Source organism: Python bivittatus, unplaced genomic scaffold, assembly GCF_059951505.1.
Source record: "Python bivittatus isolate LINGU-HERP-01145 unplaced genomic scaffold, Pbiv_v1 ctg000700_np1212, whole genome shotgun sequence".
NCBI lineage: Eukaryota > Metazoa > Chordata > Lepidosauria > Squamata > Pythonidae > Python > Python bivittatus.
In genome coordinates, this window is record NW_028277098.1 from 101,938,222 (window position 1) to 101,953,161 (window position 14,940).

The 14,940-nt window shown below is 44.8% G+C and overlaps 1 long non-coding RNA gene across 1 annotated transcript; it reads left to right on the forward strand.

Moving 5' to 3' along the window:
• Positions 1–4,130: 4,130 nt before the first annotated feature.
• LOC148214297 (uncharacterized) lies at positions 4,131–8,907 on the forward strand. Its single transcript, XR_015798466.1, has 3 exons — positions 4,131–4,374; positions 6,485–6,588; positions 8,819–8,907. It is a non-coding gene; the product is annotated as an uncharacterized LOC148214297 (long non-coding RNA).
• The last annotated feature ends 6,033 nt before the right edge of the window (positions 8,908–14,940 follow it).

Here is a 14,940-nt window from a genome sequence, read left to right on the forward strand (position 1 = left end):
GCCACAACTGCCACCTGCTCTTTGAGCAGGAGTCGTGAGTCCAGGAGAACCCCCAGATTGCGCACTGGGTCTGTGTGGGGTAGTGCAACCCCGTCAAGAACCAAAGATGACAAGCTCCTAGATCCTGAGGCTCCCCGTATCCACAGCCACTCCGTCTTGCCAGGGTTCTGCTGAAGCCTGTTGCTCCCCATCCAGACCCCCACAGCCCCCAGGCACCGCGAAAGGGCGGCCACGGCATCATTAATTCACCTGGGACGGAGATGTATAATTGCGTATCATCAGCATACTGGTGATACCTCATCCCATGATGGCGGATGATCAAATTTGGGGGTTGTCCTGGATTTGTGGCTCCTATTGAACGACACTAGTATCCGGAGTAGGCTTTTCTGCTTTACTGAACCTTCTAGAACTTATTCTAGTGGGTCTCCAAGAATTACAGCCATGCACTCTGCCTTTGGAAAGGATCCGGAAACAGCAGTTGGTATAATATGCAGCAGCAGGTCTGAATGTCTACTGTAACATCGCACCTCTTGTCCGGCGGCTTCACAGATAGCTTTCCAGGTCCAATCCTGTCACCGAAATCGCCACCCATAAGTAGCAAGATGTGCGGTTAAGTCTTTAGCTGGGAACGGTAGCATGCAAGGAAGTTCTTGGAGGAAGCTTCATTGGAATCTGGCTGCCAAGATAAATTATCTAGACATGGCCATAACTCACAAAGTGCTAGCGTGACTCAGAGGTGATGTTTTGCATTTGAATCCGTTCTTGGAAAATCTCACCGGCACTGCAATCACAGCTGATTATTGAATGAAAGCTTTACAGAAAGAAACCACATAAATCTACACATAACAAGAATGGAAATTCTGCTGCGGGGGCAGGATGCAAAACGTCGCTATAATGGAGAGACGGAAGAAAGGGGAGAACAGCCACTTACATTTATTTTTCCCTGGCTGCCACGGACTAACAATCCACGTTGCAAAGAGCTCCCTGTGGGGGTTGTCGTTTTTAGCATTGGCAACTCATTTAAAACGTATTAATCGGCCGAAACTCCCGAACGAGACTTTGGAGAATATTCAGATATCTCTTTAGACTGATGTCTCCTTCATCTCCAGGGCCAGTGACTGGGATCTACTTTTATACGACTTAAAAAAGTGAAAATGGGCGCCTCAGAGGAAGGGGGGGGGGAGAACCCAAACACCCGGTGGGCCAATTAACAGCTTACAATAGCATGCTTACTTTCACTTTCCCACTAGCTGTTATCTGATGCCCGGCTATCCAGGAATCGGCTTTCAGGGGAATTTCTTTCGGATTAAGAATAGACAGAATTGCACGATAAAGTTTAAACCGTTCATGCTATAAATTTAAAGCCCATTTAAAGTTATTAAAAGAGTTATTTCATAGTAGAACAGGGGGGGAAAACACTTTCTAAGAGGGCAGGGAAACCCTGGGGCTGGGGCTGGGGTCGTGAAATCCGCCTCAGCCTCGCCCCGGTGCCCTCACCGCCGGCGCTGCCACCGCTGAAACTGGCGGCATTGGCTTGCGCCTTGGCTCCGCAGGCGCGCCCGGCAGCTGGCCCCGGCAGCCGCCTGCCATGCCCTCCCGCCGCCGCTGTCCCCTGGGCCGGAGCGCCGCCGGTGCCACCCTCGCCCGATCACCCCCGTCCTCCCCGGCACCGCAACTCTCCTCCCCGCCGCAGCGGCCCGCCCCGGACGGAGGCAACGCCGGGGGTTCTCTCCATTCCCCCCACGCTCACATAAGCCCACACTTATGGTTAAAAGCTGGTTTGTCTCTACACATTCCCTAACTCCGCCCCTGCCCTAGGAGGTTTTTGAATAAAACGCCAAACACAAGATGTAGGGAATGTTTTTAAAATTATTAAACAGTTTATTGTAATTAAATCCCGCCACGTTTCCCTCTTATGATTTTTTCAGAGATTCAGGTAATTCAGTCTCGATTCTTGCCTTGACGGACCGCGGGTCAGAGGACCTCTCAATACATTTTATAAAAGACCAAAGGTCGCCTAGGCTGTCTTGTGTAAAACTTAATGTGCCTAGTTTACTGGAGAGATTGTTTTTAATTTTGTCCATTACTGGCTGCGAATCACAGTCCTCAGTACATTCTGTAAGATCATCAAGGTGATCAACGGCTTCCTGTGCCGGCATGTGAATCCCGGCATGTGCTCCGCCCGGTTTGAGGTCAGACGGGCTGAATGCAGCTCACGGGGCGACCGTATTCTGCAGACTCAGAACCAGGGCCGGGGGTCCGCACGTAAAGCCTTCGACTCCGACTCTGACTCCGACTCCTGGAACTATGTATCGATATAGGAAATACATTATAAACATACTAATTATGTATTTCTTATATCAACTGCAAGCACGCAGCGTGCAAGGCGTTTCATCACTGCCAGCCGGAATCAGCAGGCAACTTTCTAGAACCCGAACCTGTTAAGAGCTTGGGTCTAAAGGCTACCGTTAAGACATTCTGGTTTTTTAATTTTATTTATTAAAGAAATTACAAACATTCAGTGAGCTTATAGTTTAAACAAAGGATCAAAGCTAAAAATAAAAACGAGGTCATCTTTTTATCAAAATACGTATTTTGAATCTGCAGAGAACTTGAAATTAAAATATATCCTGAAAAAAATAGGTTAATCAAATTGTTATCTATGAAATAGGAAATTTTAACATATTATATTATTTATCTTATATACAATTTAAATTTATTAGGAGTTGGAGCCAGTACCTTTTTACAGACTCTGACTCCAACGACTCCAAGAATTGCTTTGGACTCCACAGCCATCCTCAAAACCTCAGTGAATGAACGGAGTAATCAGATTAAACCAAAGCGAAGCAGTTGCCTTTGGGGGAAAAACGGAGTTTCTTTTTTTTTTTTGGTCTCAGATGGCCCCTAGGCCTTTGGAAAGTGTTAGGACCCACCCAGTCCCTTTTATCCAGGTCATGCAAAGTCTCCTTGGTCCCGGGTGATGGAGTTTCCGTTGCATTCCTCCAGAGTATTTTTCCGAGCCAAAACCTGGCGTCTCTTGGTTGTCTCCCATTCTGAGAATCTGAATCTGCTCTTAAAAGATGGTTGAGCCTGGAGGTGGTTGTTTTTTTAATCCATCCCTGCTGCAAGGCTGCTTGTGTCGTGGGTGTGCGAGCCACAGTCGTTGGTGTAACGCTGAGGTGAAACAAAAGCAAGCCCATTTATGGCGTGTGTGAAGCCGCCCATCACAGCCCATACGCCAAAGTTCCTGGTTACACTCTCTGTAGCCCAACCAAGTGTAGAGCTGGGCTGATTGAGGAAAAGCACCCTGTGGCAACAGGGAGCCCCTTTATCCATCCCTGGCTGAGAAAGGGAGGGCTGTCCAGGTGAGAAAGGAATATCATGATGCTCTCATACCCCGTAGGATTCTGGCAAGAGAGCGGTTTCCTCTCACCAGCTCAGGGCAGAACAGCTTTTGGGGGCTGGCATATCACAGGTTCCCACCAAAAATTACTGCAAGCAAGAAGTCAGAGCAGCAGGTGGACAGGATAATATTTCCTAGGTTGCTTTTATCTAGTTCAGATGGTGAGGACAAAACAATAAAAGACAGCCTCCTGAAAGAAATAATCTGATTTACTCTTAATTTTCAGTTATGCTGATTTTTCTTTAATTGTAAAAATTCTTCAGAGACAACTAAAAGCTGAGAAAATATATACTCAATGTAACATAACTTTACTTAAACGGCTATAAGCAAATGGACTTTTTTATTGCAACCCATCTTGAATATTAGAAAGGTGAGATGCAAACGCATAAATTAAAGACAAAAATGTAAATTTATATATGTGCAAGTGACATACTTATATATACAAATAAACTCACATGAATTTTAAAAAAACCACATGGTAAGGTTTTTTTGTCAGTCCACGGTATCATTTATTTAAACACCTAAGAAATTCAAAGCCCCATGTGATTTTTTTTCATATCTATATCTATATATCTATATCTGTCTAAATATCAGAAGTAGCTAACCTTTCCAGGCAGTGTTATAAACTTGATTATATAATTCAGAGGGCCAGAATTCTGCAAGATCACCAAACCTTTGTTGAGTGGCCCTGTAAGATTTCTGTAACTCTGCTTTTTAAAAATAATAATAAAACAACGTGAAAGTTCCACAGGTATCATTTGGGTGTGTTGTGAGTGCTGCATAGCCAGCCCTGGCTGAACAGAGTCACGTATGCTGTTGGAGATGTGATCATGTAATATCTTCTGCAGATTCTTCCAAGAATGAGACCCTACAGCAGTTCCAAAATCCAGACTCGCAGGAAGTCAAGAGCGGACCCACCAGATTACGAGAATCCACAGATCATGGCAGCCTGCCCCTCTCTCCAGTAGGCGGTAGGTATCTCTAGATCGAGTAGTCCCCTTTCCTCTAAAGCAGTGTTTCTCAACCTTGGCCATTTTAAGATGTGTGGACTTCAACTCCCAGAATTCCCCAGCCAGCATTCTGGGAGTTGAAGTCCACACATCTTAAAGGGGCCAAGGTTGAGAAACACTGTTCTAAAGAAAGGCTCATCAACTACATGGGGAATACAGATGCTGCAGCTCATGTATGGCGATGCAGCCATAAAATCTGTGTTGAGCACCTTCAGCTAATGGGTCAAGAAGCATAGATGAAAAAGATTTTTCTGCCTAAGGTGTTTGCGCAAAATTGAAAAATAATAATAATAATAATAATTATTATTATTAGATTTTTATCCTGCCTATTTTATATATATAACTCAAGGCTATGAACATACCTAATATTCCTGCCTCCTATTTTTCCCACAACAACAACCCTGTGAGGTGGGTTGGGCTGAGAGAGAGCCTTTCATGCCTGAGGGAGGCCTAGAATTTAGTCTCCTGGGTTCTAGGCCAGCACCTTCACCACTACACCAGACTGGCTCTCTATCTTGTTTTGAACCCAGAACAGACCATTGTGTTCTCGAAATTCTGCCCAACCATTTTAGGTCAGCCACAATTTGGCAGAAATGAGACCAAGACAGTTTGGTTCTGGGTTTCAGAAGAAACAAAAGCCAGATAGGATGAGTAGGACAAGGTTGGCAATTGTCCTTTCTCTTCCCTTCTCATCAGCCAGCAGCATGGCATATCCCACCTGTGTTGCCTTGCAGTCCCCAAGTGGACTCTTCCTCTTCTGCCCAGAGTAGCTCTGGTTTGTTCCATACACTGACCAAAACACCTGAAATGAGTGTGTTTTGGTCCAGGCATGAGCCATACAAAATGGTGGTTCTGTCTACATAACACATTACATATTCCTTGCCTATACAGGTAGTCCCCGGGATAAGAACACCCAGTTTAAGAACAACCCATAGTTAAGAACAGAGCCTATTGTAGCAAAATTTGAGTTAAATACACAGTGATTCAAATTAAATACACAATGGTTTGAGTTCATTACACAATACTACTTACACAGTATTATACAATCATACTGTTCCGGGTTATGTGCAAATTTGACTTGAGGACAGACCTTGGGAACGGAACTCATTCTTAAACTGGGGGCTGCCTGTACTTTGGAGACAGCTGTCTATTTCAGTAGAGTTGCCTTCCCCAGCTGGTGCCCTCCAGATGTGTTGGAGTGGTATCATCCAGCCAACATGGCCCAATGTTAATCCACTTTCCACCAGAAATTGTAACCCCGGTACTTTCAAGGCTGCCTGTTCTAAGAAGACTGACTTCTGTAGTAAGAAACTCGGTGGCCCAATGGCCTGTTCCAACATTCAGGATAGGTTTGTATACCCAGCTGAGAGTTAGGGGGTTCACTATCATTGTCAATTCTGAAATTGCCAAAACTTGAGGAGTGGGTACTTCCTTTAGTCAGTTTAACCAAAGACAGCCTCCTATTTTATGGATTCATTTTTATGTGTCGCAAGAGATTGAGATTCTGTCTTAAAACAGTCTGATAATTACACTGCTTTGGAATAGGGGTAATCAGATTATTTATTATATTTTTATCCTGCCTAAAGTCTCCCAGGCCAGCTAATATCAGGTCTTATAAACTAAAATGAAAAAACACACAAGGAAAAGAAAAAGGAAAGGCAGAACAGAAATTCTTCTAGGCCACAATAAAGTTGTGAACTTTCATATTCCATTGAGAAACGGTCTGATCGCTCTTGGATGGTACTTGTTCCTTTGGCTGAGCTACAGGAATGTAATTTCCCTTTGCTTCTGGTTGCCGGACGGTGAGAGGTCAGTCAGTTTTCCTCTCGTCATCCTTTTGGGGATAGGGAACTTCCCAGTAGCTTTGATTGTCTGGCCCAGATCCAAAACAGCAGCGTGAGCTTCTCTTTGGTTCTGCAGACTGAAGACAATTATATTTAAGTGTAGGAAGTATTACTGTGGCCTCATTGGGATTTTATATGTGTTTGGAGTGCTTGAACAGCAAAAAGAATGTACAAGGTCAAAGCCTGGTTTGAAGGCCAGTTTATTTCTCTTCCTTTTCCCTGTTTAGGTGGCTATCAGTGTGTTAAATGCAGATCTGAGCACGGTGTGCCCCTTAAGTGCCAGCAGTGTTCCTTCACGTGTTGCAACAAATGCTGGGAGAGTTCCTTGAAGGTTGGCCTCTGTCTTCTAAGCCTGTTTTCCCTTTTGTCTTACCTGCATCAGCAGATACCCACTTGCATGCCCTTAAAGCACAACAGAATTGCCTTGTTGCATTTCTGCAGGGCATTATTACATTTCCCTGTACTCATAAAGGACGTACTCCTCTTCTTGCAACTGAGACCACATGCCACTTTGCTCTGCCAGAAGAGATGCTTGTTCTTGTGATCCATGGGAACTTGGGGTTTGTTCAAGGTAGACGTGAAGCACAGACCACATATTGAAACAAGCCTGCAGAAGTGTGGCTTAATTAGTTAGTCTGATTCATAGTCAGTCATTTTAGTTAGTTGGGGATTGTGAGAGCTGAAGTCAACAATCTGACAAGTCGCTAGTTTGGGAATGACTAATAGGCAACTAATTTGAGGTCAAGGGTCCAGAGTCACCAATCTGTCAGGGAGCTCAGAGAAGTACCATAATGTAGATAAAGAGATAGCTAATCTCTGGTAAGGATGAATGAGTTCTTCACTGCTGCCTTTGCATACATAGCGACTGGGCAGTTTACAATAAGTAAGAGTAAAAACCAGTTAAAATACAATAAAAACAGTAATCAAAAAGAAATAATATAATCCAAGGGATAGATGGTATAAATAAATACATTATCGATCTCAGGGAGCATCTTCAGGATTATATATATTTTTATTAGTTTTCTTTTCCTTAAAAAAGAAAAAAAAATGCTAAGAAAAACAACATGTGACATGAAACAACAAGTTGGTTTAACCATATTTCCAAATGCAACTGGTGTTTTCTGGGAAGGGATATGCCTCAGGCACCATGGTTTAGAAGGGGAGAAAGGCAATAAAATTGACTCTGGTGATGCCAGCAGTCTGTACCCCATAGGAAAGGAAACCCAAACAATGTCAAGATTGGGAACAGAGAAGGGAAGAGGAACCCAGAACTCAAGTTGTTACATTTCCCCTCTCTTGCAAGCTTGCCTTTTGGCTGGGTGCAGTTCGGGGATTTGTTCACCCTGATATATTTAATGGAAGAAGCTATCCTGAAGTATTGGCTTTAGGAAAGCTGATTCAGGAAGCCAAAGCAGACACGACGTTACACTCAAATAACCCTCTGATGCTTATCCTCCTTAACCAGAAACCCACAAGGACTGTGCGGTCAGGATGCTCTTCCCTGGAGCTGCTCTTGGTGCTGAGTTTTCATGCCAAGACAAACTCTTCTTAGGAAGGCTTATTTAGGAGTGAGTTTGTGGTGTGGGAGGAGAGGGAATGTAATCCTCTGCCGGGTATGGACTCCTGATCAAGATAAGCGGTTGCGAGAGCCCCATATCTAATCAGGCTCTTGGACTGTACAATGTCAGATAAAAGCAGATGCTACCTCAAAAGCAGGTCAGCAGAAGGTGCTGCTCTTCTCACGCAAGTGTCTGGATGTTGGTGCAAAATGCAGCAGCTGGGCTGCTTGGTACAAGATACAGGGATCACAAGTTGCCTGTATTGTAAGGTCTGCACTGATTGGCATTTATTTAACTAAATGTATTATGGCCGCCCACTCGAACAGACTCCATTTGCTTCTGGGCATCATTTAAAGCATTGAAGGACAGGGCCTGACTATATAAAGAATGCCTCTCCCATCACAAACTGCCTGATTGTTAAGACCTTCAGGAAAGGTTGTCTTGAAGATGCTCCCACTGACCGTCCTTCTGGCACACAAGGGAAGGTCTTCTCCGCTCTTCCCAGGCGACACAATGCATTCCCTCAGCACTTAGGACAAATGTAATGATGCATCTCCTTCATCAGTAGTTTAGTTGTGAGGCTGTAATAAATATTTTGAACTTTAACATTTAAATTTTGGGAGCCACCTTCATTGCGTGCCAGATTTCTAAATAAATGAGAGCCTGTTGATTTTGACATCTTGGCCTCTCCATCTTTCCCCTATTGTTTTTATGATCCAGGCTCTTCTTTAACATCCTACAGTATTTCTTTCCAAACGTAGCTTGCCCTTTCCTTTCCTCAGTTACATCCTAACACATGTATGCACTCGCCGGATCTTGGGAGCAGAATAAATTGTTCACCATTGTAAGTCAGAGATCACATTTTTTTTCGTTCCAGGAACTCTCAACGCTGTCATTGTCTCTTGAACAATATAGGTGTCCGAAGATGACAGAAAATAGCTTTAGCACAAAGGTCTTGATGGGAGGTGCCCCTTTTGACTGTTCTTGTGCTTCCCCACCCAGCTTGCCAAGAAGTGCCCAGAATGCCAAGTGGATACCAAGAGAAGACACTTAGCCATATCTTACTGGCCAGATCCCCCTGCGAAAGAAACATAGAGTGAAAATGTTAGCTGTTTAACTGGACCCAAGTAATGTATGGCAGGCCCAACTTAACTGGACCCAAGAAGAGTATGGGGACTCTTAAGAGTCTTCTCCAGCACCACAGTTCAAAGGCATCAATTCTTCGGCGCTCAGCCTTCTTTATGGTCCAGCTCTCACAGCCATACATTACTACTGGAAAAACTATAGCTTTGACTATGCGGATTTTGTCGGCAAGGTGACATCTCTGCTTTTTAATATGCTATCTAGGCTTGCCATAGCTTTCCTCCCAAGGAGCAAGCGTCTTTTAATTTCATGGCTGCAGTCTCCGTCTGCGGTGATCTTGGAGCCCAAATAAATGAAGTCTGTTACTGCTTCCATTTCTACCCCTTCTATTTGCCAGGAATTGATGGGTCCAGATGCCATAATCTTAGTTTTTTTAATGTTGAGTTTCAAGCCAGCTTTCGCACTCTCCTCTTTCACCCTCATCAAGAGGCACTTTAGTTCTTCACTTTCTGCCATTAGGGTGGTATCGTCCGCATATCTGAGGTTGTTGATGATTCTCCCTGCAATCTTAATTCCGGCTTGTGATTCTTCCAGCCTGGCATTTCTCATGATGTACTCTGCATATAGGTTAAATAAGCAGGGTGACAGTATACAGCCTTGTCGTACACCTTTCCCTATTTTGAACCAATCGGTTGTTCCATGACCGGTTCTAACTGTTGCTTCTTGGCCCGCATACAGATTTCTCAGGAGACAGGTAAGTTGGTCTGGTACTCCCATCTCTTTAAGAATTTACCACAGTTTGTTGTGATCCACACAATCAAAGGCTTTTGCATAGTCAATGAAGCAGAAATACTGTAGATGTTTTTCTGGAACTCTCGTGCTTTCTCCATGATCCAGCGAATGTTGGCAATTTGATCTCTAGTTCCTCTGCCTCTTTGAAACCCAGCTTATACATCCGGTAGTTCTCGGTTCACGTATTGCTGAAGCCTAGCTTGTAGGATTTTGAGCATAACCTTGCTAGCATGTGAAATGAGTGCAATTGTGCGATAGTTTGAGCATTCTTTGGCATTGCCCTTCTTTGGAATTGGAACGTAAATTGACCTTTTCCAATCCCATGGCCACTGTTGCGTTTTCCAAACTTGCTGGCATATTGAGTGCAGCACTTTAACACCATCGTCTTTTAAATAACTCAGCTGGAATACTGTCATCTCCACTAGCTTTGTTGTTAGCAATGCTTCCTAAGGCCCACTTGACTTCACTCTCTAGGATGTCCGGCTCAAGGTCAGTGATCACACCAGCGTGGACATCAGGGACATTAAGATCTTCTTGTATAGTTCTTCTGTGTATTCTTGCCACCTCTTCTTAATCTCTTCTGCTTCTGTTAGGTCCCTGCCTTTTTTGTCCTTTATCATGCCCATCTTTGCACTAAACGTTCCTTTGATATTTCCAATTTTCTTGAAGAGATCTCTAGTATTCCCCATTCTATTGTTTTCCTCGATTTCTTTGCATTGTTCACTTAAGAAGGCCTTCTTATCTCTCCTTGCTATTCTCTGGAAATCTGCATTCAGTTGCTTATATCTTTCCCTTTCACCCTTCCTTTTCGTATTCCGTCTTTCCACAGCTATTTGTAAAGCCACATCAGATGGCCATTTTGCTCTCTTGCATTTCTTTTTCTTTGGGATGGTTTTAGTTGCTGCCTCCTGTACAATGTTACAGACCTCCGTCCATAGTGCTTCAGGCACTCTGTCTACCAAATCTAATCCCCTAAATCTATTCATCACCTTCACTGTGTACTCACAAGGAATATGATCTAAGTCATACCTGAGTGGTCTAGTGGTTTTCCCTACATTCTTCAATTTAAGCCTAAATTTTGCAGTAAGAAGCTCATGATCTGAGCCACAGTCAGCTCCTGGTCTGGTTTTTGCTGTCTGTATAGAGCTTCTCCATCTTTGGCTGCAAAGTATATAATCAATCTGGTTTCGGTATTGACCATCTGGTGATGTCCATGTGTAGAGTCGTCTCTTGTGTTGTTGGAAAAGAGTGTTTGCTATGACTAGCTTGTTCTCTTGACAGAACTCTATTAGCCTTTGCCCTGCTTCATTTTGTACTCCAAGGCCAAACTTGCCTGTTATTCCGATTACTCCTTGACTTCCTACTTTAGCATTCCAATCCCCTATGATGAAAAGGACATCTTTTTTTGGTGCTAGTTCTAAAAGGTGTTGTAGGTCTTCATAGAACCGGTCAACTTCAGCTTCTTCGGCATCAGTGGTTGGGGCATAGACTTGGATGACTGTGATGTTGAATGGTTTGCCTTGGATACGCACTGAGATCATTCTGTCGTTTTTGAGGTTGTACCCCATTACTGCCTTTCCCACTCTCTTACTGACTATGAGTGCAACTCCATTTCTTCTAAGGGTTTCTTGCCCACAGTAGTAGATATAATGGTCACCCGAATTAAATTCACCCATTCCCATCCATTTCAATTCGCTGATTCCCAAGATGTCGACATTCAATCTTGTCATCTCATGTTGGACCACATCCAGCTTGCCTCGGTTCATAGATCTTACATTCCAGGTACCTATACAATATTGTTCTTTACAGCATCGGACCTTCTTTTCGCTTCCAGATACATCCACAGCTGAACATCCTTTCGCCTTTGGCCCAGCCGCTTCACTCTTTCTGGAGCTACTTGGAATTGCCCTCCGCTCTTCCCCAGTAGCATATTGGACACCTTCCGACCTGAGGGGCTCATCTTCCGGCGTCCTATCTTTTAGCCTTTTAACATTGTCCATGGGGTTTTCTTGGCAAGGATACCGGAGTGGGTTGCCATTTCCTTCTCCAGTGGACCACATTTTGTCAGAACTCTCTGTCATGACCTGTCCGTCTTGGGTGGCCCTGCACGGCATAGCTCATGGCTTCACTGAGTTACGCAAGCCACGACAAGGCAGTGATCCATGAAGGGGTCCATAGCAATAAGAGAGGCAAAATGCCGTATTTCTTCTTGTTTCCTGTGGCTGTCTTTTGGGTAGTTCATCCCATTAGGAAAGAGCCAACAATAAGAGCCCCATCTGGTCATTGTGACCAATTAGCATATTTCGCTGACAAAGTTGCCCAGATTTGCTAAGGTTATGGTAAGTACCTTGGCTGGTATTCAGGGAGTCTGTGGGAGGTGCCAATAAAGTCCAGAGGGTGGCTGCAACAGCCCCTTTTTTAATATATGTTGCATGCATGACGTTCATAAAAAATGGTCAGGACTTCAATCATGCGGCTGTGGCCACTATCTGGACTTTTCTCACTCTTTAAATCTTTAAGATCTTTAAAAGTCAGCACCAGTACGGAATGGGTTAAACTCATCCCTTCTCTTGAAATGTCAACGTAAGCAAAAGAATTGACTCACAGCAAGTTAGCTAATGCAACAGCAATTTGGGCCAACCTCCACAGCCATCAGCATTTCCTAAGACACCACATGGCTGGTATTTTTGAACGATGTCATGCTATCCTGAAATTCTTCAGTAATAGAACCTCTGTTTCCAAAACATTCACACTGCGGTCAGAGATGAGCCATACATTTTTAACGGGTTACAATGCACGAGGACACAAAAGGACAGTTTACTGCAGAGGGGACAGGGAAACACACGTTTTCGTAGAAGGTTCATGAATGATAACTTTAAGTAATGTTTCAAAGAAAAAGTCTTGCTGAATAAATGATGTTGGCTCGTGCCCAAGAAAAGAGAGAGTAAGCCTACACTTAAAAGCAAAAAAATTAATTGCAGAAGAACCACAGAAACTTTGAGGTGGCTTAATGAAGCACTCATCTTCACCTAGCAGGGCGAAACAACAGCTTCTGACATCGCATATCGTGGGCACTCGTGTCTGAACTGCTGATATTTTGTAAGATTTTGTTCATCTCAGAGGATATTTTAGTCGTTTCCAGAATTTAACTTTCAGAGTTCATAGACACTAGCTAAGGTTAAGTAATTCAGCAATCTCTCGCTTAAGAGTGCTGTAAAAGTCCAAAGTGGTCACTCGTGGAAAAAAGCACCCTGTCTTCTGTCTTTTGCTCCCCCCATCCCAATTTAAATCCTGTATCAGTCTAGCCACTCCATGGATGCAGCTCATGAAAACTTTTGCCTTTGAGTAAAACCTATTAGTTGGGAAAATGCCTCTGGATGCCTGATTTTTTGCTCCTCCTACAATGTTTATTATTATTAATATTTTATTTATTAGATTTAATATAGCCACCCAATCCCATTTATAAGGAGAAGATGTATGTGAGCCAGAAGGAGGAGCGAGAGAGGTATCTTGGCTCCTTATTATAAATTCCAAAAAACTAAACTGAATTCAGCTACAGCCAGAATCGTAATCTGATGATGGGGTACAATGACGGTGCATTTTATGTGTGTGGGTTGTATAAATTTTTCTGCTGGTCTTTGGCCTGTGAGCACGGGTTGAGAAATGTTCATGTAGCAGGAAACATTCTTGCAACCTGTTAAAATGTTTTCCTGCGTTCAAGAACAGTGCTGTAGTAATAATTTGCTTTCTGTTTCTTATTTTCCCACCCAGAATTGTAACAAGAGGTGCCAGGGAGGACGGGGGTGATTGGGCGAGGGTGGCACCGGTGGCACTCCGGCCCAGGGGACGACGGCGGCGGGAGGGCATGGCAGGCGGCTGCCGGGGCCAGCTGCCGGGCGCGCCTGCGGAGCCAAGGCGCAAGCCAATGCCGCCAGTTTCAGCGGTGGCAGCGCCGGCGGTGAGGGCACCGGGGCGAGGCTGAGGCGGATTTCACGACCCCAGCCCCAGCCCCAGGGTTTCCCTGCCCTCTTAGAAAGTGTTTTTCCCCCCTGTTCTACTATGAAATAACTCTTTTAATAACTTTAAATGGGCTTTAAATTTATAGCATGAACGGTTTAAACTTTATCGTGCAATTCTGTCTATTCTTAATCCGAAAGAAATTCCCCTGAAAGCCGATTCCTGGATAGCCGGGCATCAGATAACAGCTAGTGGGAAAGTGAAAGTAAGCATGCTATTGTAAGCTGTATTGTAAGACATTCAGACCTGCTGCTGCATATTATACCAACTGCTGTTTCCGGATCCTTTCCAAAGGCAGAGTGCATGGCTGTAATTCTTGGAGACCCACTGGAATAAGTTCTAGAAGGTTCAGTAAAGCAGAAAAGCCTACTCCGGATACTAGTGTCGTTCAATAGGAGCCACAAATCCAGGACAACCCCCAAATTTGTTCATCCGCCATCATGGGATGAGGTATCACCAGTATGCTGATGATACGCAATTATACATCTCCGTCCCAGGTGAATTAATGATGCCGTGGCCGCCCTTTCGCGGTGCCTGGGGGCTGTGGGGGTCTGGATGGGGAGCAACAGGCTTCAGCAGAACCCTGGCAAGACGGAGTGGCTGTGGATACGGGGAGCCTCAGGATCTAGGAGCTTGTCATCTTTGGTTCTTGACGGGGTTGCACTACCCCAGACAGACCCGGTGTGCAATCTGGGGGTTCTCCTGGACTCACGACTCCTGCTCGAAGAGCAGGTGGCAGTTGTGGCTAGGAGGGCCTTTGCACGACTTCGTGTTGTGCGGCAGTTACGCCCCTTCCTGGATCAGGAGGGCCTCCGCACGGTCACTCATGCCCTGGTCACCTCCGGGTTGGACTACTGTAATGCGCTGTACATGGGGCTACCCTTGAAGAGTATCCGGAAGCTACAGCTGGTGCAGAATGCAGCGGTGCAGACAGTTCTTAATGCCCCGAGGAGGGCACGTATAACACCGCTGTGGCGTGAGCTGCATTGGTTACCAGTTTGTTTCCGGGTCCAATTCAAGGTGTTGGTCATCACCTTTAAAGCCCTTCATGGCACGGGACCAGGTTATCTGAAGAACCGCCTTGCCCCGGTCATCTCAGCCTGCCCCACTCGATCCAGCAGAAGGGGCAGGGTGCAGACCCCACCAGTCAAGGAATTTCAATTGGTGGGGTCTAGGCAGAGAGCCTTTTCTGCTGCAGCGCCCGCCCTATGGAACATCCTGCTTCCTGAGGT